This window comes from Engystomops pustulosus, unplaced genomic scaffold, assembly GCF_040894005.1.
Source record: "Engystomops pustulosus unplaced genomic scaffold, aEngPut4.maternal MAT_SCAFFOLD_121, whole genome shotgun sequence".
Lineage (NCBI taxonomy): Eukaryota > Metazoa > Chordata > Amphibia > Anura > Leptodactylidae > Engystomops > Engystomops pustulosus.
The window spans coordinates 85597-107360 of NW_027285002.1; the positions used below are offsets into that span (position 1 = coordinate 85597).

A 21764-nucleotide genomic window follows, 5' to 3' on the forward strand; every position below is an offset into this window, starting at 1 on the left:
GAGAAACTAACACAATTTTCAGGTTCAAAAAGGTCAACGGAACTTGGGATTCCCAGCCAGTCTCCCATGCTGGTACTTGCCAAGCCTTAAGCTGCATTGATGCTGTGATTTGACGAGAGCAGGCACATTCAGCTTAGAATGGCCGATGACAGCAGATGTTCAATTTGAACCTTCTTTTACCATCTTTGACAGAGAAACTAACACAATTTTCAGGTTCAAAAAGGTCAACAGAACTTGGGATTCCCAGCCAGTCTCCCATGCTGGTACTTGCCAAGCCTTAAGCTGCATTGCTGCTGCGATCTGACGAGAGCAGGCACATTCAGCTTAGAATGGCCGTTGACAGCAGCTGTTCAATTTGAACCTTCTTTTACCATCTTTGACAGAGAAACTAACACAATTTCCAGGTTCAAAAAGGTCAACGGAACTTGGGATTCCCAGCCAGTCTCCCATGCTGGTACTTGCCAAGCCTTAAGCTGCATTGCTGCTGCGATCTGACGAGAGCAGGCACATTCAGCTTAGAATGGCCGTTGACAGCAGCTGTTCAATTTGAACCTTCTTTTACTATCTCATAGAGAAACTAACACAATTTTCAGGTTCAAAAAGGTCAACGGAACTTGGGATTCCCAGCCAGTCTCCCATGCTGGTACTTGCCAAGCCTTAAGCTGCATTGCTGCTGCGATCTGACGAGAGCAGGCACATTCAGCTTAGAATGGCCGTTGACAGCAGCTGTTCAATTTGAACCTTCTTTTACTATCTCATAGATAAACTAACACAATTTTCAGGTTCAAAAAGGTCAACGGAACTTGGGATTCCCAGCCAGTCTCCCATGCTGGTACTTGCCAAGCCTTAAGCTGCATTGCTGCTGCGATCTGACGAGAGCAGGCACATTCAGCTTAGAATGGCCGTTGACAGCAGATGTTCAATTTGAACCTTCTTTTACTATCTCATAGAGAAACTAACACAATTTTCAGGTTCAAAAAGGTCAACGGAACTTGGGATTCCCAGCCAGTCTCCCATGCTGGTACTTGCCTAGCCTTAAGCTGCATTGATGCTGCGATCTGACGAGAGCAGGCACATTCAGCTTAGAATGGCCGTTGACAGCAGCTGTTCAATTTGAACCTTCTTTTACTATCTCATAGAGAAACTAACACAATTTTCAGGTTCAAAAAGGTCAACGGAACTTGGGATTCCCAGCCAGTCTCCCATGCTGGTACTTGCCAAGCCTTAAGCTGCATTGATGCTGCGATCTGACGAGAGCAGGCACATTCAGCTTAGAATGGCCGTTGACCGCAGCTGTTCAATTTGAACCTTCTTTTGATATCTCATAGAGAAACTAACACGATTTTCAGGTTCAAAAAGGTCAACGGAACTTGGGATTCCCAGCCAGTCTCCCATGCTGGTACTTGCCAAGCCTTAAGCTGCATTGCTGCTGCGATCTGACGAGAGCAGGCACATTCAGCTTAGAATGGCCGTTGACAGCAGCTGTCCAATTTGAACCTTCTTTTACCATCTTTGACAGGGAAACTAACACAATTTTCAGGTTCAAAAAGGTCAACGAAACTTGGGATTCCCAGCTAGTCTCCCATGGTGGTACTTGCCAAGCCTTAAGCTGCATTGCTGCTGCGATCTGACGAGAGCAGGCACATTCAGCTTAGAATGGCCGTTGACAGCAGCTGTTCAATTTGAACCTTCTTTTACTATCTCATAGAGAAACTAATACAATTTTCAGGTTCAAAAAGGTCAACGGAACTTGGGATTCCCAGCCAGTCTACCATGCTGGTACTTGCCAAGCCTTAAGCTGCATTGCTGCTGCGATCTGACGAGAGCAGGCACATTCAGCTTAGAATGGCCGTTGACCGCAGCTGTTCAATTTGAACCTTCTTTTACTATCTCATAGAGAAACTAACACAATTTTCAGGTTCAAAAAGGTCAACGGAACTTGGGATTCCCAGCCAGTCTCCCATGCTGGTACTTGCCAAGCCTTAAGCTGCATTGCTGCTGCGATCTGACGAGAGCAGGCACATTCAGCTTAGAATGGCCGTTGACAGCAGCTGTTCAATTTGAACCTTCTTTTACTATCTCATAGAGAAACTAACACAATTTTCAGGTTCAAAAAGGTCAACGGAACTTGGGATTCCCAGCCAGTCTCCCATGCTGGTACTTGCCAAACCTTAAGCTGCATTGCTGCTGCGATCTGACGAGAGCAGGCACATTCAGCTTAGAATGGCCGTTGACAGCAGCTGTTCAATTTGAACCTTCTTTTACTATCTCATAGAGAAACTAACACAATTTTCAGGTTCAAAAAGGTCAACGGAACTTGGGATTCCCAGCCAGTCTCCCATGCTGGTACTTGCCAAGCCTTAAGCTGCATTGATGCTGCGATCTGACGAGAGCAGGCACATTCAGCTCAGAATGGCCGTTGACAGCAGATGTTCAATTTGAACCTTCTTTTACCATCTTTGACAGAGAAACTAACACAATTTTCAGGTTCAAAAAGGTCAACGGAACTTGGGATTCCCAGCCAGTCTCCCATGCTGGTACTTGCCAAGCCTTAAGCTGCATTGCTGCTGCGATCTGACGAGAGCAGGCACATTCAGCTTAGAATGGCCGTTGACAGCAGCTGTTCAATTTGAACCTTCTTTTACTATCTCATAGAGAAACTAACACAATTTTAAGGTTCAAAAAGGTCAACGGAACTTGGGATTCCCAGCCAGTCTCCCATGCTGGTACTTGCCAAGCCTTAAGCTGCATTGCTGCTGCGATCAGACGAGTGCAGGCACATTCAGCTTAGAATGGCCGTTGACAGCAGCTGTTCAATTTGAACCTTCTTTTACTATCTCATAGAGAAACTAACACAATTTTCAGGTTCAAAAAGGTCAACGGAACTTGGGATTCCCAGCCAGTCTCCCATGCTGGTACTTGCCAAGCCTTAAGCTGCATTGCTGCTGCGATCTGACGAGAGCAGGCACATTCAGCTTAGAATGGCCGTTGACAGCAGATGTTCAATTTGAACCTTCTTTTACTATCTCATAGAGAAACTAACACAATTTTCAGGTTCAAAAAGGTCAACGGAACTTGGGATTCCCAGCCAGTCTCCCATGCTGGTACTTGCCTAGCCTTAAGCTGCATTGATGCTGCGATCTGACGAGAGCAGGCACATTCAGCTTAGAATGGCCGTTGACAGCAGCTGTTCAATTTGAACCTTCTTTTACTATCTCATAGAGAAACTAACACAATTTTCAGGTTCAAAAAGGTCAACGGAACTTGGGATTCCCAGCCAGTCTCCCATGCTGGTACTTGCCAAGCCTTAAGCTGCATTGATGCTGCGATCTGACGAGAGCAGGCACATTCAGCTTAGAATGGCCGTTGACCGCAGCTGTTCAATTTGAACCTTCTTTTACTATCTCATAGAGAAACTAACACGATTTTCAGGTTCAAAAAGGTCAACGGAACTTGGGATTCCCAGCCAGTCTCCCATGCTGGTACTTGCCAAGCCTTAAGCTGCATTGCTGCTGCGATCTGACGAGAGCAGGCACATTCAGCTTAGAATGGCCGTTGACAGCAGCTGTCCAATTTGAACCTTCTTTTACCATCTTTGACAGGGAAACTAACACAATTTTCAGGTTCAAAAAGGTCAACGAAACTTGGGATTCCCAGCTAGTCTCCCATGGTGGTACTTGCCAAGCCTTAAGCTGCATTGCTGCTGCGATCTGACGAGAGCAGGCACATTCAGCTTAGAATGGCCGTTGACAGCAGCTGTTCAATTTGAACCTTCTTTTACTATCTCATAGAGAAACTAATACAATTTTCAGGTTCAAAAAGGTCAACGGAACTTGGGATTCCCAGCCAGTCTACCATGCTGGTACTTGCCAAGCCTTAAGCTGCATTGCTGCTGCGATCTGACGAGAGCAGGCACATTCAGCTTAGAATGGCCGTTGACCGCAGCTGTTCAATTTGAACCTTCTTTTACTATCTCATAGAGAAACTAACACAATTTTCAGGTTCAAAAAGGTCAACGGAACTTGGGATTCCCAGCCAGTCTCCCATGCTGGTACTTGCCAAGCCTTAAGCTGCATTGCTGCTGCGATCTGACGAGAGCAGGCACATTCAGCTTAGAATGGCCGTTGACAGCAGCTGTTCAATTTGAACCTTCTTTTACTATCTCATAGAGAAACTAACACAATTTTCAGGTTCAAAAAGGTCAACGGAACTTGGGATTCCCAGCCAGTCTCCCATGCTGGTACTTGCCAAGCCTTAAGCTGCATTGCTGCTGCGATCTGACGAGAGCAGGCACATTCAGCTTAGAATGGCCGTTGACAGCAGCTGTTCAATTTGAACCTTCTTTTACTATCTCATAGAGAAACTAACACAATTTTCAGGTTCAAAAAGGTCAACGGAACTTGGGATTCCCAGCCAGTCTCCCATGCTGGTACTTGCCAAGCCTTAAGCTGCATTGATGCTGCGATCTGACGAGAGCAGGCACATTCAGCTTAGAATGGCCGTTGACAGCAGATGTTCAATTTGAACCTTCTTTTACCATCTTTGACAGAGAAACTAACACAATTTTCAGGTTCAAAAAGGTCAACGGAACTTGGGATTCCCAGCCAGTCTCCCATGCTGGTACTTGCCAAGCCTTAAGCTGCATTGCTGCTGCGATCTGACGAGAGCAGGCACATTCAGCTTAGAATGGCCGTTGACAGCAGCTGTTCAATTTGAACCTTCTTTTACTATCTCATAGAGAAACTAACACAATTTTCAGGTTCAAAAAGGTCAATGGAACTTGGGATTCCCAGCCAGTCTCCCATGCTGGTACTTGCCAAGCCTTAAGCTGCATTGCTGCTGCGATCAGACGAGTGCAGGCACATTCAGCTTAGAATGGCCGTTGACAGCAGCTGTTCAATTTGAACCTTCTTTTACTATCTCATAGAGAAACTAACACAATTTTCAGGTTCAAAAAGGTCAACAGAACTTGGGATTCCCAGCCAGTCTCCCATGCTGGTACTTGCCAAGCCTTAAGCTGCATTGCTGCTGCGATCTGACGAGAGCAGGCACATTCAGCTTAGAATGGCCGTTGACCGCAGCTGTTCAATTTGAACCTTCTTTTACTATCTCATAGAGAAAGTGACACAATTTTCAGGTTCAAAAAGGTCAACGGAACTTGGGATTCCCAGCCAGTCTCCCATGCTGGTACTTGCCAAGCCTTAAGCTGCATTGCTGCTGCGATCTGACGAGAGCAGGCACATTCAGCTTAGAATGGCCGCTGACAGCAGCTGTTCAATTTGAACCTTCTTTTACTATCTCATAGAGAAACTAACACAATTTTCAGGTTCAAAAAGGTCAACGGAACTTGGGATTCCCAGCCAGTCTCCCATGCTGGTACTTGCCAAGCCTTAAGCTGCATTGCTGCTGCGATCTGACGAGAGCAGGCACATTCAGCTTAGAATGGCCGTTGACAGCAGTTGTTCAATTTGAACCTTCTTTTACCATCTTTGACAGAGAAACTAACACAATTTTCAGGTTCAAAAAGGTCAACAGAACTTGGGATTCCCAGCCAGTCTCCCATGCTGGTACTTGCCAAGCCTTAAGCTGCATTGCTGCTGCGATCTGACGAGAGCAGGCACATTCAGCTTAGAATGGCCGTTGACAGCAGCTGTTCAATTTGAACCTTCTTTTACTATCTCATAGAGAAACTAACACAATTTTCAGGTTCAAAAAGGTCAACGGAACTTGGGATTCCCAGCCAGTCTCCCATGCTGGTACTTGCCAAGCCTTAAGCTGCATTGCTGCTGCGATCTGACGAGAGCAGGCACATTCAGCTTAGAATGGCCGTTGACAGCAGCTGTTCATTTTGAACCTTCTTTTACTATCTCATAGAGAAACTAACACAATTTTCAGGTTCAAAAAGGTCAACGGAACTTGGGATTCCCAGCCAGTCTCCCATGCTGGGACTTGCCAAGCCTTAAGCTGCATTGATGCTGCGATCTGACGAGAGCAGGCACATTCAGCTTAGAATGGCCGTTGACAGCAGCTGTCCAATTTGAACCTTCTTTTACCATCTTTGATAGGGAAACTAACACAATTTTCAGGTTCAAAAAGGTTAACGGAACTTGGGATTCCCAGCTAGTCTCCCATGCTGGTACTTGCCAAGCCTTAAGCTGCATTGCTGCTGCGATCTGACGAGAGCAGGCACATTCAGCTTAGAATGGCCGTTGACAGCAGCTGTTCAATTTGAACCTTCTTTTACCATCTTTGACAGAGAAACTAACACAATTTTCAGGTTCAAAAAGGTCAACGGAACTTGGGATTCCCAGCCAGTCTCCCATGCTGGTACTTGCCAAGCCTTAAGCTGCATTGATGCTGTGATTTGACGAGAGCAGGCACATTCAGCTTAGAATGGCCGTTGACAGCAGATGTTCAATTTGAACCTTCTTTTACCATCTTTGACAGAGAAACTAACACAATTTTCAGGTTCAAAAAGGTCAACAGAACTTGGGATTCCCAGCCAGTCTCCCATGCTGGTACTTGCCAAGCCTTAAGCTGCATTGCTGCTGCGATCTGACGAGAGCAGGCACATTCAGCTTAGAATGGCCGTTGACAGCAGCTGTTCAATTTGAACCTTCTTTTACCATCTTTGACAGAGAAACTAACACAATTTCCAGGTTCAAAAAGGTCAACGGAACTTGGGATTCCCAGCCAGTCTCCCATGCTGGTACTTGCCAAGCCTTAAGCTGCATTGCTGCTGCGATCTGACGAGAGCAGGCACATTCAGCTTAGAATGGCCGTTGACAGCAGCTGTTCAATTTGAACCTTCTTTTACTATCTCATAGAGAAACTAACACAATTTTCAGGTTCAAAAAGGTCAACGGAACTTGGGATTCCCAGCCAGTCTCCCATGCTGGTACTTGCCAAGCCTTAAGCTGCATTGCTGCTGCGATCTGACGAGAGCAGGCACATTCAGCTTAGAATGGCCGTTGACAGCAGTTGTTCAATTTGAACCTTCTTTTACTATCTCATAGATAAACTAACACAATTTTCAGGTTCAAAAAGGTCAACGGAACTTGGGATTCCCAGCTAGTCTCCCATGGTGGTACTTGCCAAGCCTTAAGCTGCATTGCTGCTGCGATCTGACGAGAGCAGGCACATTCAGCTTAGAATGGCCGTTGACAGCAGCTGTTCAATTTGAACCTTCTTTTACTATCTCATAGATAAACTAACACAATTTTCAGGTTCAAAAAGGTCAACGGAACTTGGGATTCCCAGCCAGTCTCCCATGCTGGTACTTGCCAAGCCTTAAGCTGCATTGCTGCTGCGATCTGACGAGAGCAGGCACATTCAGCTTAGAATGGCCGTTGACAGCAGCTGTTCAATTTAAACCTTCTTTTACTATCTCATAGAGAAACTAACACAATTTTCAGGTTCAAAAAGGTCAACGGAACTTGGGATTCCCAGCCAGTCTCCCATGCTGGTACTTGCCAAGCCTTAAGCTGCATTGATGCTGCAATCTGACGAGAGCAGGCACATTCAGCTTAGAATGGCCGTTGACAGCAGTTGTTCAATTTGAACCTTCTTTTACCATCTTTGACAGAGAAACTAACACAATTTTCAGGTTCAAAAAGGTCAACGGAAATTGGGATTCCCAGCCAGTCTCCCATGCTGGTACTTGCCAAGCCTTAAGCTGCATTGCTGCTGCGATCTGACGAGAGCAGGCACATTCAGCTTAGAATGGCCGTTGACAGCAGCTGTTCAATTTGAACCTTCTTTTACTATCTCATAGAGAAACTAACACAATTTTCAGGTTCAAAAAGGTCAATGGAACTTGGGATTCCCAGCCAGTCTCCCATGCTGGTACTTGCCAAGCCTTAAGCTGCATTGCTGCTGCGATCTGACGAGAGCAGGCACATTCAGCTTAGAATGGCCGTTGACCGCAGCTGTTCAATTTGAACCTTCTTTTACTATCTCATAGAGAAAGTAACACACTTTTCAGGTTCAAAAAGGTCAACGGAACTTGGGATTCCCAGCCAGTCTCCCATGCTGGTACTTGCCAAGCCTTAAGCTGCATTGCTGCTGCGATCTGACGAGAGCAGGCACATTCAGCTTAGAATGGCCGCTGACAGCAGCTGTTCAATTTGACCCTTCTTTTACTATCTCATAGAGAAACTAACACAATTTTCAGGTTCAAAAAGGTCAACGGAACTTGGGATTCCCAGCCAGTCTCCCATGCTGGTACTTGCCAAGCCTTAAGCTGCATTACTGCTGCGATCTGACGAGAGCAGGCACATTCAGCTTAGAATGGCCGTTGACAGCAGCTGTTCAATTTGAACCTTCTTTTACCATCTTTGACAGAGAAACTAACACAATTTTCAGGTTCAAAAAGGTCAACGGAACTTGGGATTCCCAGCCAGTCTCCCATGCTGGTACTTGCCAAGCCTTAAGCTGCATTGATGCTGCGATCTGACGAGAGCAGGCACATTCAGCTTAGAATGGCCGTTGACAGCAGATGTTCAATTTGAACCTTCTTTTACCATCTTTGACAGAGAAACTAACACAATTTTCAGGTTCAAAAAGGTCAACGGAACTTGGGATTCCCAGCCAGTCTCCCATGCTGGTACTTGCCAAGCCTTAAGCTGCATTGCTGCTGCGATCAGACGAGAGCAGGCACATTCAGCTTAGAATGGCCGTTGACAGCAGCTGTTCAATTTGAACCTTCTTTTACTATCTCATAGAGAAACTAACACAATTTTCAGGTTCAAAAAGGTCAACGGAACTTGGGATTCCCAGCCAGTCTCCCATGCTGGTACTTGCCAAGCCTTAAGCTGCATTGCTGCTGCGATCTGATGAGAGCAGGCACATTCAGCTTAGAATGGCCGTTGACAGCAGCTGTTCAATTTGAACCTTCTTTTACTATCTCATAGAGAAACTAACACAATTTTCAGGTTCAAAAAGGTCAACGGAACTTGGGATTCCCAGCCAGTCTCCCATGCTGGTACTTGCCAAGCCTTAAGCTGCATTGATGCTGCGATCTGACGAGAGCAGGCACATTCAGCTTAGAATGGCCGTTGACAGCAGATGTTCAATTTGAACCTTCTTTTACCATCTTTGACAGAGAAACTAACACAATTTTCAGGTTCAAAAAGGTCAACGGAACTTGGGATTCCCAGCCAGTCTCCCATGCTGGTACTTGCCAAGCCTTAAGCTGCATTGATGCTGCGATCTGACGAGAGCAGGCACATTCAGCTTAGAATGGCCGTTGACAGCAGCTGTTCAATTTGAACCTTCTTTTACCATCTTTGACAGAGAAACTAATACAATTTTCAGGTTCAAAAAGGTCAACGGAACTTGGGCTTCCCAGCCAGTCTCCCATGCTGGTACTTGCCAAGCCTTAAGCTGCATTGCTGCTGCGATCTGACGAGAGCAGGCACATTCAGCTTAGAATGGCCGTTGACCGCAGCTGTTCAATTTGAACCTTCTTTTACTATCTCATAGAGAAAGTAACACAATTTTCAGGTTCAAAAAGGTCAACGGAACTTGGGATTCCCAGCCAGTCTCCCATGCTGGTACTTGCCAAGCCTTAAGCTGCATTGCTGCTGCGATCTGACGAGAGCAGGCACATTCAGCTTAGAATGGCCGCTGACAGCAGCTGTTCAATTTGAACCTTCTTTTACTATCTCATAGAGAAACTAACACAATTTTCAGGTTCAAAAAGGTCAACGGAACTTGGGATTCCCAGCCAGTCTCCCATGCTGGTACTTGCCAAGCCTTAAGCTGCATTGCTGCTGCGATCTGACGAGAGCAGGCACATTCAGCTTAGAATGGCCGTTGACAGCAGCTGTTCAATTTGAACCTTCTTTTACCATCTTTGACAGAGAAACTAACACAATTTTCAGGTTCAAAAATGTCAACGGAACTTGGGATTCCCAGCCAGTCTCCCATGCTGGTACTTGCCAAGCCTAAAGCTGCATTGATGCTGTGATTTGACGAGAGCAGGCACATACAGCTTAGAATGGCCGTTGACAGCAGATGTTCAATTTGAACCTTCTTTTACCATCTTTGACAGAGAAACTAACACAATTTTCAGGTTCAAAAAGGTCAACAGAACTTGGGATTCCCAGCCAGTCTCCCATGCTGGTACTTGCCAAGCCTTAAGCTGCATTGCTGCTGCGATCTGACGAGAGCAGGCACATTCAGCTTAGAATGGCCGTTAACAGCAGCTGTTCAATTTGAACCTTCTTTTACCATCTTTGACAGAGAAACTAACACAATTTCCAGGTTCAAAAAGGTCAACGGAACTTGGGATTCCCAGCCAGTCTCCCATGCTGGTACTTGCCAAGCCTTAAGCTGCATTGCTGCTGCGATCTGACGAGAGCAGGCACATTCAGCTTAGAATGGCCGTTGACAGCAGCTGTTCAATTTGAACCTTCTTTTACTATCTCATAGAGAAACTAACACAATTTTCAGGTTCAAAAAGGTCAACGGAACTTGGGATTCCCAGTCAGTCTCCCATGCTGGTACTTGCCAAGCCTTAAGCTGCATTGCTGCTGCGATCTGACGAGAGCAGGCACATTCAGCTTAGAATGGCCGTTGACAGCAGTTGTTCAATTTGAACCTTCTTTTACTATCTCATAGATAAACTAACACAATTTTCAGGTTCAAAAAGGTCAACGGAACTTGGGATTCCCAGCTAGTCTCCCATGGTGGTACTTGCCAAGCCTTAAGCTGCATTGCTGCTGCGATCTGACGAGAGCAGGCACATTCAGCTTAGAATGGCCGTTGACAGCAGCTGTTCAATTTGAACCTTCTTTTACTATCTCATAGAGAAACTAACACAATTTTCAGGTTCAAAAAGGTCAACGGAACTTGGGATTCCCAGCCAGTCTCCCATGCTGGTACTTGCCAAGCCTTAAGCTGCATTGCTGCTGCGATCTGACGAGAGCAGGCACATTCAGCTTAGAATGGCCGTTGACAGCAGCTGTTCAATTTGAACCTTCTTTTACTATCTCATAGAGAAACTAACACAATTTTCAGGTTCAAAAAGGTCAACGGAACTTGGGATTCCCAGCCAGTCTCCCATGCTGGTACTTGCCAAGCCTTAAGCTGCATTGCTGCTGCGATCTGACGAGAGCAGGCACATTCAGCTTAGAATGGCCGTTGACAGCAGCTGTTCAATTTGAACCTTCTTTTACTATCTCATAGAGAAACTAACACAATTTTCAGGTTCAAAAAGGTCAACGGAACTTGGGATTCCCAGCCAGTCTCCCATGCTGGTACTTGCCAAGCCTTAAGCTGCATTGATGCTGCGATCTGACGAGAGCAGGCACATTCAGCTTAGAATGGCCGTTGACAGCAGATGTTCAATTTGAACCTTCTTTTACCATCTTTGACAGAGAAACTAACACAATTTTCAGGTTCAAAAAGGTCAACGGAACTTGGGATTCCCAGCCAGTCTCCCATGCTGGTACTTGCCAAGCTTTAAGCTGCATTGCTGCTTCGATCTGACGAGAGCAGGCACATTCAGCTTAGAATGGCCGTTGACAGCAGCTGTTGAATTTGAACCTTCTTTTACTATCTCATAGAGAAACTAACACAATTTTCAGGTTCAAAAAGGTCAATGGAACTTGGGATTCCCAGCCAGTCTCCCATGCTGGTACTTGCCAAGCCTTAAGCTGCATTGCTGCTGCGATCAGACGAGTGCAGGCACATTCAGCTTAGAATGGCCGTTGACAGCAGCTGTTCAATTTGAACCTTCTTTTACTATCTCATAGAGAAACTAACACAATTTTCAGGTTCAAAAAGGTCAACGGAACTTGGGATTCCCAGCCAGTCTCCCATGCTGGTACTTGCCAAGCCTTAAGCTGCATTGCTGCTGCGATCTGACGAGAGCAGGCACATTCAGCTTAGAATGGCCGTTGACCGCAGCTGTTCAATTTGAACCTTCTTTTACTATCTCATAGAGAAACTAACACAATTTTCAGGTTCAAAAAGGTCAACGGAACTTGGGATTCCCAGCCAGTCTCCCATGCTGGTACTTGCCAAGCCTTAAGCTGCATTGCTGCTGCGATCTGACGAGAGCAGGCACATTCAGCTTAGAATGGCCGGTGACCGCAGCTGTTCAATTTGAACCTTCTTTTACTATCTCATAGAGAAAGTAACACAATTTTCAGGTTCAAAAAGGTCAACGGAACTTGGGATTCCCAGCCAGTCTCCCATGCTGGTACTTGCCAAGCCTTAAGCTGCATTGCTGCTGCGATCTGACGAGAGCAGGCACATTCAGCTTAGAATGGCCGCTGACAGCAGCTGTTCAATTTGAACCTTCTTTTACTATCTCATAGAGAAACTAACACAATTTTCAGGTTCAAAAAGGTCAACGGAACTTGGGATTCCCAGCCAGTCTCCCATGCTGGTACTTGCCAAGCCTTAAGCTGCATTGCTGCTGCGATCTGACGAGAGCAGGCACATTCAGCTTAGAATGGCCGTTGACAGCAGCTGTTCAATTTGAACCTTCTTTTACTATCTCATAGAGAAACTAACACAATTTTCAGGTTCAAAAAGGTCAACGGAACTTGGGATTCCCAGCCAGTCTCCCATGCTGGTACTTGCCAAGCCTTAAGCTGCATTGCTGCTGCGATCTGACGAGAGCAGGCACATTCAGCTTAGAATGGCCGTTGACCGCAGCTGTTCAATTTGAACCTTCTTTTACTATCTCATAGAGAAACTAACACAATTTTCAGGTTCAAAAAGGTCAACGGAACTTGGGATTCCCAGCCAGTCTCCCATGCTGGTACTTGCCAAGCCTTAAGCTGCATTGCTGCTGCGATCTGACGAGAGCAGGCACATTCAGCTTAGAATGGCCGTTGACAGCAGCTGTTCAATTTGAACCTTCTTTTACTATCTCATAGAGAAACTAACACAATTTTCAGGTTCAAAAAGGTCAACGGAACTTGGGATTCCCAGCCAGTCTCCCATGCTGGTACTTGCCAAGCCTTAAGCTGCATTGCTGCTGCGATCTGACGAGAGCAGGCACATTCAGCTTAGAATGGCCGTTGACAGCAGCTGTTCAATTTGAACCTTCTTTTACTATCTCATAGATAAACTAACACAATTTTCAGGTTCAAAAAGGTCAACGGAACTTGGGATTCCCAGCCAGTCTCCCATGCTGGTACTTGCCAAGCCTTAAGCTGCATTGCTGCTGCGATCTGACGAGAGCAGGCACATTCAGCTTAGAATGGCCGTTGACAGCAGCTGTTCAATTTGAACCTTCTTTTACTATCTCATAGAGAAACTAACACAATTTTCAGGTTCAAAAAGGTCAACGGAACTTGGGCTTCCCAGCCAGTCTCCCATGCTGGTACTTGCCAAGCCTTAAGCTGCATTGATGCTGCGATCTGACGAGAGCAGGCACATTCAGCTTAGAATGGCCGTTGACAGCAGCTGTTCAATTTGAACCTTCTTTTACTATCTCATAGAGAAACTAACACAATTTTCAGGTTCAAAAAGGTCAACGGAACTTGGGATTCCCAGCCAGTCTCCCATGCTGGTACTTGCCAAGCCTTAAGCTGCATTGATGCTGCGATCTGACGAGAGCAGGCACATTCAGCTTAGAATGGCCGTTGACCGCAGCTGTTCAATTTGAACCTTCTTTTACTATCTCATAGAGAAACTAACACAATTTTCAGGTTCAAAAAGGTCAACGGAACTTGGGATTCCCAGCCAGTCTCCCATGCTGGTACTTGCCAAGCCTTAAGCTGCATTGATGCTGCGATCTGACGAGAGCAGGCACATTCAGCTTAGAATGGCCGTTGACAGCAGCTGTTCAATTTGAACCTTCTTTTACTATCTCATAGAGAAATTAACACAATTTTCAGGTTCAAAAAGGTCAACGGAACTTGGGATTCCCAGCCAGTCTCCCATGCTGGTACTTGCCAAGCCTTAAGCTGCATTGATGCTGCAATCTGACGAGAGCAGGCACATTCAGCTTAGAATGGCCGTTGACAGCAGATGTTCAATTTGAACCTTCTTTTACCATCTTTGACAGAGAAACTAACACAATTTTCAGGTTCAAAAAGGTCAACGGAAATTGGGATTCCCAGCCAGTCTCCCATGCTGGTACTTGCCAAGCCTTAAGCTGCATTGCTGCTGCGATCTGACGAGAGCAGGCACATTCAGCTTAGAATGGCCGTTGACAGCAGCTGTTGAATTTGAACCTTCTTTTACTATCTCATAGAGAAACTAACACAATTTTCAGGTTCAAAAAGGTCAATGGAACTTGGGATTCCCAGCCAGTCTCCCATGCTGGTACTTGCCAAGCCTTAAGCTGCATTGCTGCTGCGATCTGACGAGAGCAGGCACATTCAGCTTAGAATGGCCGTTGACCGCAGCTGTTCAATTTGAACCTTCTTTTACTATCTCATAGAGAAAGTAACACACTTTTCAGGTTCAAAAAGGTCAACGGAACTTGGGATTCCCAGCCAGTCTCCCATGCTGGTACTTGCCAAGCCTTAAGCTGCATTGCTGCTGCGATCTGACGAGAGCAGGCACATTCAGCTTAGAATGGCCGCTGACAGCAGCTGTTCAATTTGACCCTTCTTTTACTATCTCATAGAGAAACTAACACAATTTTCAGGTTCAAAAAGGTCAACGGAACTTGGGATTCCGAGCCAGTCTCCCATGCTGGTACTTGCCAAGCCTTAAGCTGCATTACTGCTGCGATCTGACGAGAGCAGGCACATTCAGCTTAGAATGGCCGTTGACAGCAGCTGTTCAATTTGAACCTTCTTTTACCATCTTTGACAGAGAAACTAACACAATTTTCAGGTTCAAAAAGGTCAACGGAACTTGGGATTCCCAGCCAGTCTCCCATGCTGGTACTTGCCAAGCCTTAAGCTGCATTGATGCTGTGATTTGACGAGAGCAGGCACATTCAGCTTAGAATGGCCGTTGACAGCAGATGTTCAATTTGAACCTTCTTTTACCATCTTTGACAGAGAAACTAACACAATTTTCAGGTTCAAAAAGGTCAACGGAACTTGGGATTCCCAGCCAGTCTCCCATGCTGGTACTTGCCAAGCCTTAAGCTGCATTGCTGCTGCGATCAGACGAGAGCAGGCACATTCAGCTTAGAATGGCCGTTGACAGCAGCTGTTCAATTTGAACCTTCTTTTACTATCTCATAGAGAAACTAACACAATTTTCAGGTTCAAAAAGGTCAACGGAACTTGGGATTCCCAGCCAGTCTCCCATGCTGGTACTTGCCAAGCCTTAAGCTGCATTGCTGCTGCGATCTGACGAGAGCAGGCGCATTCAGCTTAGAATGGCCGTTGACAGCAGCTGTTCTATTTGAACCTTCTTTTACTATCTCATAGAGAAACTAACACAATTTTCAGGTTCAAAAAGGTCAACGGAACTTGGGATTCCCAGCCAGTCTCCCATGCTGGTACTTGCCAAGCCTTAAGCTGCATTGCTGCTGCGATCTGATGAGAGCAGGCACATTCAGCTTAGAATGGCCGTTGACAGCAGCTGTTCAATTTGAACCTTCTTTTACTATCTCATAGAGAAACTAACACAATTTTCAGGTTCAAAAAGGTCAACGGAACTTGGGATTCCCAGCCAGTCTCCCATGCTGGTACTTGCCAAGCCTTAAGCTGCATTGATGCTGCGATCTGACGAGAGCAGGCACATTCAGCTTAGAATGGCCGTTGACAGCAGATGTTCAATTTGAACCTTCTTTTACCATCTTTGACAGAGAAACTAACACAATTTTCAGGTTCAAAAAGGTCAACGGAACTTGGGATTCCCAGCCAGTCTCCCATGCTGGTACTTGCCAAGCCTTAAGCTGCATTGATGCTGCGATCTGACGAGAGCAGGCACATTCAGCTTAGAATGGCCGTTGACAGCAGCTGTTCAATTTGAACCTTCTTTTACCATCTTTGACAGAGAAACTAATACAATTTTCAGGTTCAAAAAGGTCAACGGAACTTGGGCTTCCCAGCCAGTCTCCCATGCTGGTACTTGCCAAGCCTTAAGCTGCATTGCTGCTGCGATCTGACGAGAGCAGGCACATTCAGCTTAGAATGGCCGTTGACCGCAGCTGTTCAATTTGAACCTTCTTTTACTATCTCATAGAGAAAGTAACACAATTTTCAGGTTCAAAAAGGTCAACGGAACTTGGGATTCCCAGCCAGTCTCCCATGCTGGTACTTGCCAAGCCTTAAGCTGCATTGCTGCTGCGATCTGACGAGAGCAGGCACATTCAGCTTAGAATGGCCGCTGACAGCAGCTGTTCAATTTGAACCTTCTTTTACTATCTCATAGAGAAACTAACAAAATTTTCAGGTTCAAAAAGGTCAACGGAACTTTGGATTCCCAGCCAGTCTCCCATGCTGGTACTTGCCAAGCCTTAAGCTGCATTGCTGCTGCGATCTGACGAGAGCAGGCACATTCAGCTTAGAATGGCCGTTGACAGCAGCTGTTCAATTTGAACCTTCTTTTACCATCTTTGACAGAGAAACTAACACAATTTTCAGGTTCAAAAAGGTCAACGGAACTTGGGATTCCCAGCCAGTCTCCCATGCTGGTACTTGCCAAGCCTTAAGCTGCATTGATGCTGTGATCTGACGAGAGCAGGCACATTCAGCTTAGAATGGCCGTTGACAGCAGATGTTCAATTTGAACCTTCTTTTACCATCTTTGACAGAGAAACTAACACAATTTTCAGGTTCAAAAAGGTCAACAGAACTTGGGATTCCCAGCCAGTCTCCCATGCTGGTACTTGCCAAGCCTTAAGCTGCATTGCTGCTGTGATCTGACGAGAGCAGGCACATTCAGCTTAGAATGGCCGTTGACAGCAGCTGTTCAATTTGAACCTTCTTTTACCATCTTTGACAGAGAAACTAACACAATTTCCAGGTTCAAAAAGGTCAACGGAACTTGGGATTCCCAGCCAGTCTCCCATGCTGGTACTTGCCAAGCCTTAAGCTGCATTGCTGCTGCGATCTGACGAGAGCAGGCACATTCAGCTTAGAATGGCCGTTGACAGCAGCTGTTCAATTTGAACCTTCTTTTACTATCTCATAGAGAAACTAACACAATTTTCAGGTTCAAAAAGGTCAACGGAACTTGGGATTCCCAGCCAGTCTCCCATGCTGGTACTTGCCAAGCCTTAAGCTGCATTGCTGCTGCGATCTGACGAGAGCAGGCACATTCAGCTTAGAATGGCCGTTGACAGCAGTTGTTCAATTTGAACCTTCTTTTACTATCTCATAGATAAACTAACACAATTTTCAGGTTCAAAAAGGTCAACGGAACTTGGGATTCCCAGCTAGTCTCCCATGGTGGTACTTGCCAAGCCTTAAGCTGCATTGCTGCTGCGATCTGACGAGAGCAGGCACATTCAGCTTAGAATGGCCGTTGACAGCAGCTGTTCAATTTGAACCTTCTTTTACTGTCTCATAGAGAAACTAACACAATTTTCAGGTTCAAAAAGGTCAACGGAACTTGGGATTCCCAGCCAGTCTCCCATGCTGGTACTTGCCAAGCCTTAAGCTGCATTGCTGCTGCGATCTGACGAGAGCAGGCACATTCAGCTTAGAATGGCCGTTGACAGCAGCTGTTCAATTTGAACCTTCTTTTACTATCTCATAGAGAAACTAACACAATTTTCAGGTTCAAAAAGGTCAACGGAACTTGGGATTCCCAGCCAGTCTCCCATGCTGGTACTTGCCAAGCCTTAAGCTGCATTGCTGCTGCGATCTGACGAGAGCAGGCACATTCAGCTTAGAATGGCCGTTGACAGCAGCTGTTCAATTTGAACCTTCTTTTACTATCTCATAGAGAAACTAACACAATTTTCAGGTTCAAAAAGGTCAACGGAACTTGGGATTCCCAGCCAGTCTCCCATGCTGGTACTTGCCAAGCCTTAAGCTGCATTGATGCTGCGATCTGACGAGAGCAGGCACATTCAGCTTAGAATGGCCGTTGACAGCAGATGTTCAATTTGAACCTTCTTTTACCATCTTTGACAGAGAAACTAACACAATTTTCAGGTTCAAAAAGGTCAACGGAACTTGGGATTCCCAGCCAGTCTCCCATGCTGGTACTTGCCAAGCCTTAAGCTGCATTGCTGCTGCGATCTGACGAGAGCAGGCACATTCAGCTTAGAATGGCCGTTGACAGCAGCTGTTGAATTTGAACCTTCTTTTACTATCTCATAGAGAAACTAACACAATTTTCAGGTTCAAAAAGGTCAATGGAACTTGGGATTCCCAGCCAGTCTCCCATGCTGGTACTTGCCAAGCCTTAAGCTGCATTGCTGCTGCGATCAGACGAGTGCAGGCACATTCAGCTTAGAATGGCCGTTGACAGCAGCTGTTCAATTTGAACCTTCTTTTACTATCTCATAGAGAAACTAACACAATTTTCAGGTTCAAAAAGGTCAACGGAACTTGGGATTCCCAGCCAGTCTCCCATGCTGGTACTTGCCAAGCCTTAAGCTGCATTGCTGCTGCGATCTGACGAGAGCAGGCACATTCAGCTTAGAATGGCCGTTGACCGCAGCTGTTCAATTTGAACCTTCTTTTACTATCTCATAGAGAAACTAACACAATTTTCAGGTTCAAAAAGGTCAACGGAACTTGGGATTCCCAGCCAGTCTCCCATGCTGGTACTTGCCAAGCCTTAAGCTGCATTGCTGCTGCGATCTGACGAGAGCAGGCACATTCAGCTTAGAATGGCCGTTGACCGCAGCTGTTCAATTTGAACCTTCTTTTACTATCTCATAGAGAAAGTAACACAATTTTCAGGTTCAAAAAGGTCAACGGAACTTGGGATTCCCAGCCAGTCTCCCATGCTGGTACTTGCCAAGCCTTAAGCTGCATTGCTGCTGCGATCTGACGAGAGCAGGCACATTCAGCTTAGAATGGCCGCTGACAGCAGCTGTTCAATTTGAACCTTCTTTTACTATCTCATAGAGAAACTAACACAATTTTCAGGTTCAAAAAGGTCAACGGAACTTGGGATTCCCAGCCAGTCTCCCATGCTGGTACTTGCCAAGCCTTAAGCTGCATTGCTGCTGCGATCTGACGAGAGCAGGCACATTCAGCTTAGAATGGCCGTTGACAGCAGCTGTTCAATTTGAACCTTCTTTTACTATCTCATAGAGAAACTAACACAATTTTCAGGTTCAAAAAGGTCAACGGAACTTGGGATTCCCAGCCAGTCTCCCATGCTGGTACTTGCCAAGCCTTAAGCTGCATTGCTGCTGCGATCTGACGAGAGCAGGCACATTCAGCTTAGAATGGCCGTTGACCGCAGCTGTTCAATTTGAACCTTCTTTTACTATCTCATAGAGAAACTAACACAATTTTCAGGTTCAAAAAGGTCAACGGAACTTGGGATTCCCAGCCAGTCTCCCATGCTGGTACTTGCCAAGCCTTAAGCTGCATTGCTGCTGCAATCTGACGAGAGCAGGCACATTCAGCTTAGAATGGCCGTTGACAGCAGCTGTTCAATTTGAACCTTCTTTTACTATCTCATAGAGAAACTAACACAATTTTCAGGTTCAAAAAGGTCAACGGAACTTGGGATTCCCAGCCAGTCTCCCATGCTGGTACTTGCCAAGCCTTAAGCTGCATTGCTGCTGCGATCTGACGAGAGCAGGCACATTCAGCTTAGAATGGCCGTTGACAGCAGCTGTTCAATTTGAACCTTCTTTTACTATCTCATAGATAAACTAACACAATTTTCAGGTTCAAAAAGGTCAACGGAACTTGGGATTCCCAGCCAGTCTCCCATGCTGGTACTTGCCAAGCCTTAAGCTGCATTGCTGCTGCGATCTGACGAGAGCAGGCACATTCAGCTTAGAATGGCCGTTGACAGCAGCTGTTCAATTTGAACCTTCTTTTACTATCTCATAGAGAAACTAACACAATTTTCAGGTTCAAAAAGGTCAACGGAACTTGGGATTCCCAGCCAGTCTCCCATGCTGGTACTTGCCAAGCCTTAAGCTGCATTGATGCTGCGATCTGACGAGAGCAGGCACATTCAGCTTAGAATGGCCGTTGACAGCAGCTGTTCAATTTGAACCTTCTTTTATTATCTCATAGAGAAACTAACACAATTTTCAGGTTCAAAAAGGTCAACGGAACTTGGGATTCCCAGCCAGTCTCCCATGCTGGTACTTGCCAAGCCTTAAGCTGCATTGATGCTGCGATCTGACGAGAGCAGGCACATTCAGCTTAGAATGGCCGTTGACCGCAGCTGTTCAATTTGAACCTTCTTTTACTATCTCATAGAGAAACTAACACAATTTTCAGGTTCAAAAAGGTCAACGGAACTTGGGATTCCCAGCCAGTCTCCCATGCTGGTACTTGCCAAGCCTTAAGCTGCATTGCTGCTGCGATCTGACGAGAGCAGGCACATTCAGCTTAGAATGGCCGTTGACAGCAGCTGTTCAATTTGAACCTTCTTTTACTATCTCATAGAGAAACTAACACAATTTTCAGGTTCAAAAAGGTCAACGGAACTTGGGATTCCCAGCCAGTCTCCCATGCTGGTACTTGCCAAGCCTTAAGCTGCATTGATGCTGCGATCTGACGAGAGCAGGCACATTCAGCTTAGAATGGCCGTTGACAGCAGCTGTTCAATTTGAACCTTCTTTTATTATCTCATAGAGAAACTAACACAATTTTCAGGTTCAAAAAGGTCAACGGAACTTGGGATTCCCAGCCAGTCTCCCATGCTGGTACTTGCCAAGCCTTAAGCTGCATTGATGCTGCGATCTGACGAGAGCAGGCACATTCAGCTTAGAATGGCCGTTGACCGCAGCTGTTCAATTTGAACCTTCTTTTACTATCTCATAGAGAAACTAACACAATTTTCAGGTTCAAAAAGGTCAACGGAACTTGGGATTCCCAGCCAGTCTCCCATGCTGGTACTTGCCAAGCCTTAAGCTGCATTGCTGCTGCGATCTGACGAGAGCAGGCACATTCAGCTTAGAATGGCCGTTGACAGCAGCTGTCCAATTTGAACCTTCTTTTACCATCTTTGACAGGGAAACTAACACAATTTTCAGGTTCAAAAAGGTCAACGGAACTTGGGATTCCCAGCTAGTCTCCCATGGTGGTACTTGCCAAGCCTTAAGCTGCATTGCTGCTGCGATCTGACGAGAGCAGGCACATTCAGCTTAGAATGACCGTTGACAGCAGCTGTTCAATTTGAACCTTCTTTTACTATCTCATAGAGAAACTAACACAATTTTCAGGTTCAAAAAGGTCAACGGAACTTGGGATTCCCAGCCAGTCTCCCATGCTGGTACTTGCCAAGCCTTAAGCTGCATTGCTGCTGCGATCTGACGAGAGCAGGCACATTCAGCTTAGAATGGCCGTTGACCGCAGCTGTTCAATTTGAACCTTCTTTTACTATCTCATAGAGAAACTAACACAATTTTCAGGTTCAAAAAGGTCAACGGAACTTGGGATTCCCAGCCAGTCTCCCATGCTGGTACTTGCCAAGCCTTAAGCTGCATTGCTGCTGCGATCTGACGAGAGCAGGCACATTCAGCTTAGAATGGCCGTTGACAGCAGCTGTTCAATTTGAACCTTCTTTTACTATCTCATAGAGAAACTAACACAATTTTCAGGTTCAAAAAGGTCAACGGAACTTGGGATTCCCAGCCAGTCTCCCATGCTGGTACTTGCCAAGCCTTAAGCTGCATTGCTGCTGCGATCTGACGAGAGCAGGCACATTCAGCTTAGAATGGCCGTTGACAGCAGCTG

The 21764-nt window shown here is 45.9% G+C and overlaps 110 pseudogenes; all 110 read right to left on the reverse strand.

Annotated features, from left to right (window-relative positions):
• Window positions 1-222: 222 nt before the first annotated feature.
• LOC140107309 (5S ribosomal RNA) lies at window positions 223-341 on the reverse strand (annotated as a pseudogene).
• Window positions 342-413: 72 nt separating this feature from the next.
• Window positions 414-532, reverse strand: LOC140107948 (5S ribosomal RNA; annotated as a pseudogene).
• A 70-nt stretch (window positions 533-602) lies between these two features.
• LOC140107949 (5S ribosomal RNA) lies at window positions 603-721 on the reverse strand (annotated as a pseudogene).
• A 70-nt stretch (window positions 722-791) lies between these two features.
• Window positions 792-910, reverse strand: LOC140107951 (5S ribosomal RNA; annotated as a pseudogene).
• A 70-nt stretch (window positions 911-980) lies between these two features.
• Window positions 981-1099, reverse strand: LOC140107369 (5S ribosomal RNA; annotated as a pseudogene).
• Window positions 1100-1169: 70 nt separating this feature from the next.
• On the reverse strand, window positions 1170-1288 carry LOC140107461 (5S ribosomal RNA; annotated as a pseudogene).
• Window positions 1289-1358: 70 nt separating this feature from the next.
• LOC140107952 (5S ribosomal RNA) lies at window positions 1359-1477 on the reverse strand (annotated as a pseudogene).
• A 72-nt stretch (window positions 1478-1549) lies between these two features.
• Window positions 1550-1668, reverse strand: LOC140107546 (5S ribosomal RNA; annotated as a pseudogene).
• Window positions 1669-1738: 70 nt separating this feature from the next.
• LOC140107572 (5S ribosomal RNA) lies at window positions 1739-1857 on the reverse strand (annotated as a pseudogene).
• Window positions 1858-1927: 70 nt separating this feature from the next.
• Window positions 1928-2046, reverse strand: LOC140107954 (5S ribosomal RNA; annotated as a pseudogene).
• A 70-nt stretch (window positions 2047-2116) lies between these two features.
• LOC140107614 (5S ribosomal RNA) lies at window positions 2117-2235 on the reverse strand (annotated as a pseudogene).
• A 70-nt stretch (window positions 2236-2305) lies between these two features.
• LOC140107544 (5S ribosomal RNA) lies at window positions 2306-2424 on the reverse strand (annotated as a pseudogene).
• Window positions 2425-2496: 72 nt separating this feature from the next.
• Window positions 2497-2615, reverse strand: LOC140107955 (5S ribosomal RNA; annotated as a pseudogene).
• Window positions 2616-2685: 70 nt separating this feature from the next.
• On the reverse strand, window positions 2686-2804 carry LOC140107618 (5S ribosomal RNA; annotated as a pseudogene).
• A 70-nt stretch (window positions 2805-2874) lies between these two features.
• LOC140107956 (5S ribosomal RNA) lies at window positions 2875-2993 on the reverse strand (annotated as a pseudogene).
• A 70-nt stretch (window positions 2994-3063) lies between these two features.
• Window positions 3064-3182, reverse strand: LOC140107370 (5S ribosomal RNA; annotated as a pseudogene).
• Window positions 3183-3252: 70 nt separating this feature from the next.
• LOC140107462 (5S ribosomal RNA) lies at window positions 3253-3371 on the reverse strand (annotated as a pseudogene).
• Window positions 3372-3441: 70 nt separating this feature from the next.
• Window positions 3442-3560, reverse strand: LOC140107957 (5S ribosomal RNA; annotated as a pseudogene).
• Window positions 3561-3632: 72 nt separating this feature from the next.
• On the reverse strand, window positions 3633-3751 carry LOC140107548 (5S ribosomal RNA; annotated as a pseudogene).
• Window positions 3752-3821: 70 nt separating this feature from the next.
• Window positions 3822-3940, reverse strand: LOC140107573 (5S ribosomal RNA; annotated as a pseudogene).
• Window positions 3941-4010: 70 nt separating this feature from the next.
• Window positions 4011-4129, reverse strand: LOC140107958 (5S ribosomal RNA; annotated as a pseudogene).
• Window positions 4130-4199: 70 nt separating this feature from the next.
• Window positions 4200-4318, reverse strand: LOC140107959 (5S ribosomal RNA; annotated as a pseudogene).
• A 70-nt stretch (window positions 4319-4388) lies between these two features.
• Window positions 4389-4507, reverse strand: LOC140107463 (5S ribosomal RNA; annotated as a pseudogene).
• Window positions 4508-4579: 72 nt separating this feature from the next.
• LOC140107960 (5S ribosomal RNA) lies at window positions 4580-4698 on the reverse strand (annotated as a pseudogene).
• Window positions 4699-4768: 70 nt separating this feature from the next.
• On the reverse strand, window positions 4769-4887 carry LOC140107850 (5S ribosomal RNA; annotated as a pseudogene).
• A 70-nt stretch (window positions 4888-4957) lies between these two features.
• On the reverse strand, window positions 4958-5076 carry LOC140107310 (5S ribosomal RNA; annotated as a pseudogene).
• Window positions 5077-5146: 70 nt separating this feature from the next.
• On the reverse strand, window positions 5147-5265 carry LOC140107384 (5S ribosomal RNA; annotated as a pseudogene).
• A 70-nt stretch (window positions 5266-5335) lies between these two features.
• On the reverse strand, window positions 5336-5454 carry LOC140107962 (5S ribosomal RNA; annotated as a pseudogene).
• Window positions 5455-5526: 72 nt separating this feature from the next.
• On the reverse strand, window positions 5527-5645 carry LOC140107311 (5S ribosomal RNA; annotated as a pseudogene).
• A 70-nt stretch (window positions 5646-5715) lies between these two features.
• On the reverse strand, window positions 5716-5834 carry LOC140107963 (5S ribosomal RNA; annotated as a pseudogene).
• Window positions 5835-5904: 70 nt separating this feature from the next.
• On the reverse strand, window positions 5905-6023 carry LOC140107848 (5S ribosomal RNA; annotated as a pseudogene).
• A 72-nt stretch (window positions 6024-6095) lies between these two features.
• LOC140107606 (5S ribosomal RNA) lies at window positions 6096-6214 on the reverse strand (annotated as a pseudogene).
• A 263-nt stretch (window positions 6215-6477) lies between these two features.
• Window positions 6478-6596, reverse strand: LOC140107313 (5S ribosomal RNA; annotated as a pseudogene).
• A 72-nt stretch (window positions 6597-6668) lies between these two features.
• LOC140107964 (5S ribosomal RNA) lies at window positions 6669-6787 on the reverse strand (annotated as a pseudogene).
• Window positions 6788-6857: 70 nt separating this feature from the next.
• LOC140107966 (5S ribosomal RNA) lies at window positions 6858-6976 on the reverse strand (annotated as a pseudogene).
• Window positions 6977-7046: 70 nt separating this feature from the next.
• On the reverse strand, window positions 7047-7165 carry LOC140107345 (5S ribosomal RNA; annotated as a pseudogene).
• A 70-nt stretch (window positions 7166-7235) lies between these two features.
• Window positions 7236-7354, reverse strand: LOC140107967 (5S ribosomal RNA; annotated as a pseudogene).
• A 70-nt stretch (window positions 7355-7424) lies between these two features.
• LOC140107810 (5S ribosomal RNA) lies at window positions 7425-7543 on the reverse strand (annotated as a pseudogene).
• Window positions 7544-7615: 72 nt separating this feature from the next.
• On the reverse strand, window positions 7616-7734 carry LOC140107799 (5S ribosomal RNA; annotated as a pseudogene).
• Window positions 7735-7804: 70 nt separating this feature from the next.
• Window positions 7805-7923, reverse strand: LOC140107658 (5S ribosomal RNA; annotated as a pseudogene).
• A 70-nt stretch (window positions 7924-7993) lies between these two features.
• On the reverse strand, window positions 7994-8112 carry LOC140107385 (5S ribosomal RNA; annotated as a pseudogene).
• Window positions 8113-8182: 70 nt separating this feature from the next.
• On the reverse strand, window positions 8183-8301 carry LOC140108051 (5S ribosomal RNA; annotated as a pseudogene).
• A 72-nt stretch (window positions 8302-8373) lies between these two features.
• LOC140107465 (5S ribosomal RNA) lies at window positions 8374-8492 on the reverse strand (annotated as a pseudogene).
• Window positions 8493-8564: 72 nt separating this feature from the next.
• Window positions 8565-8683, reverse strand: LOC140107285 (5S ribosomal RNA; annotated as a pseudogene).
• Window positions 8684-8753: 70 nt separating this feature from the next.
• On the reverse strand, window positions 8754-8872 carry LOC140107602 (5S ribosomal RNA; annotated as a pseudogene).
• A 70-nt stretch (window positions 8873-8942) lies between these two features.
• On the reverse strand, window positions 8943-9061 carry LOC140107466 (5S ribosomal RNA; annotated as a pseudogene).
• Window positions 9062-9133: 72 nt separating this feature from the next.
• Window positions 9134-9252, reverse strand: LOC140107467 (5S ribosomal RNA; annotated as a pseudogene).
• A 72-nt stretch (window positions 9253-9324) lies between these two features.
• LOC140108334 (5S ribosomal RNA) lies at window positions 9325-9443 on the reverse strand (annotated as a pseudogene).
• Window positions 9444-9513: 70 nt separating this feature from the next.
• On the reverse strand, window positions 9514-9632 carry LOC140107388 (5S ribosomal RNA; annotated as a pseudogene).
• Window positions 9633-9702: 70 nt separating this feature from the next.
• LOC140107968 (5S ribosomal RNA) lies at window positions 9703-9821 on the reverse strand (annotated as a pseudogene).
• A 263-nt stretch (window positions 9822-10084) lies between these two features.
• On the reverse strand, window positions 10085-10203 carry LOC140107540 (5S ribosomal RNA; annotated as a pseudogene).
• Window positions 10204-10275: 72 nt separating this feature from the next.
• LOC140107969 (5S ribosomal RNA) lies at window positions 10276-10394 on the reverse strand (annotated as a pseudogene).
• A 70-nt stretch (window positions 10395-10464) lies between these two features.
• LOC140108273 (5S ribosomal RNA) lies at window positions 10465-10583 on the reverse strand (annotated as a pseudogene).
• A 70-nt stretch (window positions 10584-10653) lies between these two features.
• On the reverse strand, window positions 10654-10772 carry LOC140107346 (5S ribosomal RNA; annotated as a pseudogene).
• Window positions 10773-10842: 70 nt separating this feature from the next.
• LOC140107970 (5S ribosomal RNA) lies at window positions 10843-10961 on the reverse strand (annotated as a pseudogene).
• A 70-nt stretch (window positions 10962-11031) lies between these two features.
• LOC140107971 (5S ribosomal RNA) lies at window positions 11032-11150 on the reverse strand (annotated as a pseudogene).
• A 70-nt stretch (window positions 11151-11220) lies between these two features.
• LOC140107468 (5S ribosomal RNA) lies at window positions 11221-11339 on the reverse strand (annotated as a pseudogene).
• Window positions 11340-11600: 261 nt separating this feature from the next.
• On the reverse strand, window positions 11601-11719 carry LOC140107852 (5S ribosomal RNA; annotated as a pseudogene).
• Window positions 11720-11789: 70 nt separating this feature from the next.
• LOC140107974 (5S ribosomal RNA) lies at window positions 11790-11908 on the reverse strand (annotated as a pseudogene).
• A 70-nt stretch (window positions 11909-11978) lies between these two features.
• LOC140107754 (5S ribosomal RNA) lies at window positions 11979-12097 on the reverse strand (annotated as a pseudogene).
• Window positions 12098-12167: 70 nt separating this feature from the next.
• Window positions 12168-12286, reverse strand: LOC140107389 (5S ribosomal RNA; annotated as a pseudogene).
• Window positions 12287-12356: 70 nt separating this feature from the next.
• LOC140107975 (5S ribosomal RNA) lies at window positions 12357-12475 on the reverse strand (annotated as a pseudogene).
• Window positions 12476-12545: 70 nt separating this feature from the next.
• On the reverse strand, window positions 12546-12664 carry LOC140107976 (5S ribosomal RNA; annotated as a pseudogene).
• Window positions 12665-12734: 70 nt separating this feature from the next.
• Window positions 12735-12853, reverse strand: LOC140107977 (5S ribosomal RNA; annotated as a pseudogene).
• A 70-nt stretch (window positions 12854-12923) lies between these two features.
• LOC140107979 (5S ribosomal RNA) lies at window positions 12924-13042 on the reverse strand (annotated as a pseudogene).
• A 70-nt stretch (window positions 13043-13112) lies between these two features.
• LOC140107980 (5S ribosomal RNA) lies at window positions 13113-13231 on the reverse strand (annotated as a pseudogene).
• A 70-nt stretch (window positions 13232-13301) lies between these two features.
• On the reverse strand, window positions 13302-13420 carry LOC140107423 (5S ribosomal RNA; annotated as a pseudogene).
• Window positions 13421-13490: 70 nt separating this feature from the next.
• Window positions 13491-13609, reverse strand: LOC140107469 (5S ribosomal RNA; annotated as a pseudogene).
• Window positions 13610-13679: 70 nt separating this feature from the next.
• On the reverse strand, window positions 13680-13798 carry LOC140107470 (5S ribosomal RNA; annotated as a pseudogene).
• A 70-nt stretch (window positions 13799-13868) lies between these two features.
• Window positions 13869-13987, reverse strand: LOC140107811 (5S ribosomal RNA; annotated as a pseudogene).
• A 72-nt stretch (window positions 13988-14059) lies between these two features.
• Window positions 14060-14178, reverse strand: LOC140107800 (5S ribosomal RNA; annotated as a pseudogene).
• Window positions 14179-14248: 70 nt separating this feature from the next.
• LOC140107659 (5S ribosomal RNA) lies at window positions 14249-14367 on the reverse strand (annotated as a pseudogene).
• Window positions 14368-14437: 70 nt separating this feature from the next.
• LOC140107390 (5S ribosomal RNA) lies at window positions 14438-14556 on the reverse strand (annotated as a pseudogene).
• Window positions 14557-14626: 70 nt separating this feature from the next.
• LOC140107434 (5S ribosomal RNA) lies at window positions 14627-14745 on the reverse strand (annotated as a pseudogene).
• A 263-nt stretch (window positions 14746-15008) lies between these two features.
• On the reverse strand, window positions 15009-15127 carry LOC140107287 (5S ribosomal RNA; annotated as a pseudogene).
• A 70-nt stretch (window positions 15128-15197) lies between these two features.
• On the reverse strand, window positions 15198-15316 carry LOC140108192 (5S ribosomal RNA; annotated as a pseudogene).
• Window positions 15317-15386: 70 nt separating this feature from the next.
• On the reverse strand, window positions 15387-15505 carry LOC140107725 (5S ribosomal RNA; annotated as a pseudogene).
• A 70-nt stretch (window positions 15506-15575) lies between these two features.
• LOC140107471 (5S ribosomal RNA) lies at window positions 15576-15694 on the reverse strand (annotated as a pseudogene).
• Window positions 15695-15766: 72 nt separating this feature from the next.
• On the reverse strand, window positions 15767-15885 carry LOC140107473 (5S ribosomal RNA; annotated as a pseudogene).
• A 72-nt stretch (window positions 15886-15957) lies between these two features.
• On the reverse strand, window positions 15958-16076 carry LOC140108346 (5S ribosomal RNA; annotated as a pseudogene).
• A 70-nt stretch (window positions 16077-16146) lies between these two features.
• Window positions 16147-16265, reverse strand: LOC140107391 (5S ribosomal RNA; annotated as a pseudogene).
• A 70-nt stretch (window positions 16266-16335) lies between these two features.
• On the reverse strand, window positions 16336-16454 carry LOC140107749 (5S ribosomal RNA; annotated as a pseudogene).
• Window positions 16455-16526: 72 nt separating this feature from the next.
• On the reverse strand, window positions 16527-16645 carry LOC140107823 (5S ribosomal RNA; annotated as a pseudogene).
• A 72-nt stretch (window positions 16646-16717) lies between these two features.
• LOC140107728 (5S ribosomal RNA) lies at window positions 16718-16836 on the reverse strand (annotated as a pseudogene).
• Window positions 16837-16908: 72 nt separating this feature from the next.
• On the reverse strand, window positions 16909-17027 carry LOC140107981 (5S ribosomal RNA; annotated as a pseudogene).
• Window positions 17028-17097: 70 nt separating this feature from the next.
• Window positions 17098-17216, reverse strand: LOC140107982 (5S ribosomal RNA; annotated as a pseudogene).
• Window positions 17217-17286: 70 nt separating this feature from the next.
• On the reverse strand, window positions 17287-17405 carry LOC140107347 (5S ribosomal RNA; annotated as a pseudogene).
• Window positions 17406-17475: 70 nt separating this feature from the next.
• LOC140107983 (5S ribosomal RNA) lies at window positions 17476-17594 on the reverse strand (annotated as a pseudogene).
• Window positions 17595-17664: 70 nt separating this feature from the next.
• On the reverse strand, window positions 17665-17783 carry LOC140107985 (5S ribosomal RNA; annotated as a pseudogene).
• Window positions 17784-17853: 70 nt separating this feature from the next.
• Window positions 17854-17972, reverse strand: LOC140107474 (5S ribosomal RNA; annotated as a pseudogene).
• A 72-nt stretch (window positions 17973-18044) lies between these two features.
• On the reverse strand, window positions 18045-18163 carry LOC140107986 (5S ribosomal RNA; annotated as a pseudogene).
• Window positions 18164-18233: 70 nt separating this feature from the next.
• LOC140107853 (5S ribosomal RNA) lies at window positions 18234-18352 on the reverse strand (annotated as a pseudogene).
• Window positions 18353-18422: 70 nt separating this feature from the next.
• LOC140107987 (5S ribosomal RNA) lies at window positions 18423-18541 on the reverse strand (annotated as a pseudogene).
• Window positions 18542-18611: 70 nt separating this feature from the next.
• On the reverse strand, window positions 18612-18730 carry LOC140107988 (5S ribosomal RNA; annotated as a pseudogene).
• A 70-nt stretch (window positions 18731-18800) lies between these two features.
• Window positions 18801-18919, reverse strand: LOC140107392 (5S ribosomal RNA; annotated as a pseudogene).
• A 70-nt stretch (window positions 18920-18989) lies between these two features.
• Window positions 18990-19108, reverse strand: LOC140107989 (5S ribosomal RNA; annotated as a pseudogene).
• A 70-nt stretch (window positions 19109-19178) lies between these two features.
• On the reverse strand, window positions 19179-19297 carry LOC140107991 (5S ribosomal RNA; annotated as a pseudogene).
• A 70-nt stretch (window positions 19298-19367) lies between these two features.
• Window positions 19368-19486, reverse strand: LOC140107635 (5S ribosomal RNA; annotated as a pseudogene).
• A 70-nt stretch (window positions 19487-19556) lies between these two features.
• Window positions 19557-19675, reverse strand: LOC140107992 (5S ribosomal RNA; annotated as a pseudogene).
• A 70-nt stretch (window positions 19676-19745) lies between these two features.
• Window positions 19746-19864, reverse strand: LOC140107993 (5S ribosomal RNA; annotated as a pseudogene).
• Window positions 19865-19934: 70 nt separating this feature from the next.
• Window positions 19935-20053, reverse strand: LOC140107476 (5S ribosomal RNA; annotated as a pseudogene).
• A 70-nt stretch (window positions 20054-20123) lies between these two features.
• On the reverse strand, window positions 20124-20242 carry LOC140107477 (5S ribosomal RNA; annotated as a pseudogene).
• Window positions 20243-20312: 70 nt separating this feature from the next.
• Window positions 20313-20431, reverse strand: LOC140107994 (5S ribosomal RNA; annotated as a pseudogene).
• Window positions 20432-20501: 70 nt separating this feature from the next.
• On the reverse strand, window positions 20502-20620 carry LOC140107478 (5S ribosomal RNA; annotated as a pseudogene).
• A 70-nt stretch (window positions 20621-20690) lies between these two features.
• LOC140107480 (5S ribosomal RNA) lies at window positions 20691-20809 on the reverse strand (annotated as a pseudogene).
• Window positions 20810-20879: 70 nt separating this feature from the next.
• Window positions 20880-20998, reverse strand: LOC140107996 (5S ribosomal RNA; annotated as a pseudogene).
• A 72-nt stretch (window positions 20999-21070) lies between these two features.
• On the reverse strand, window positions 21071-21189 carry LOC140108285 (5S ribosomal RNA; annotated as a pseudogene).
• A 70-nt stretch (window positions 21190-21259) lies between these two features.
• Window positions 21260-21378, reverse strand: LOC140107997 (5S ribosomal RNA; annotated as a pseudogene).
• A 70-nt stretch (window positions 21379-21448) lies between these two features.
• On the reverse strand, window positions 21449-21567 carry LOC140107998 (5S ribosomal RNA; annotated as a pseudogene).
• Window positions 21568-21637: 70 nt separating this feature from the next.
• On the reverse strand, window positions 21638-21756 carry LOC140107999 (5S ribosomal RNA; annotated as a pseudogene).
• Between the last annotated feature and the right edge of the window lie 8 nt (window positions 21757-21764).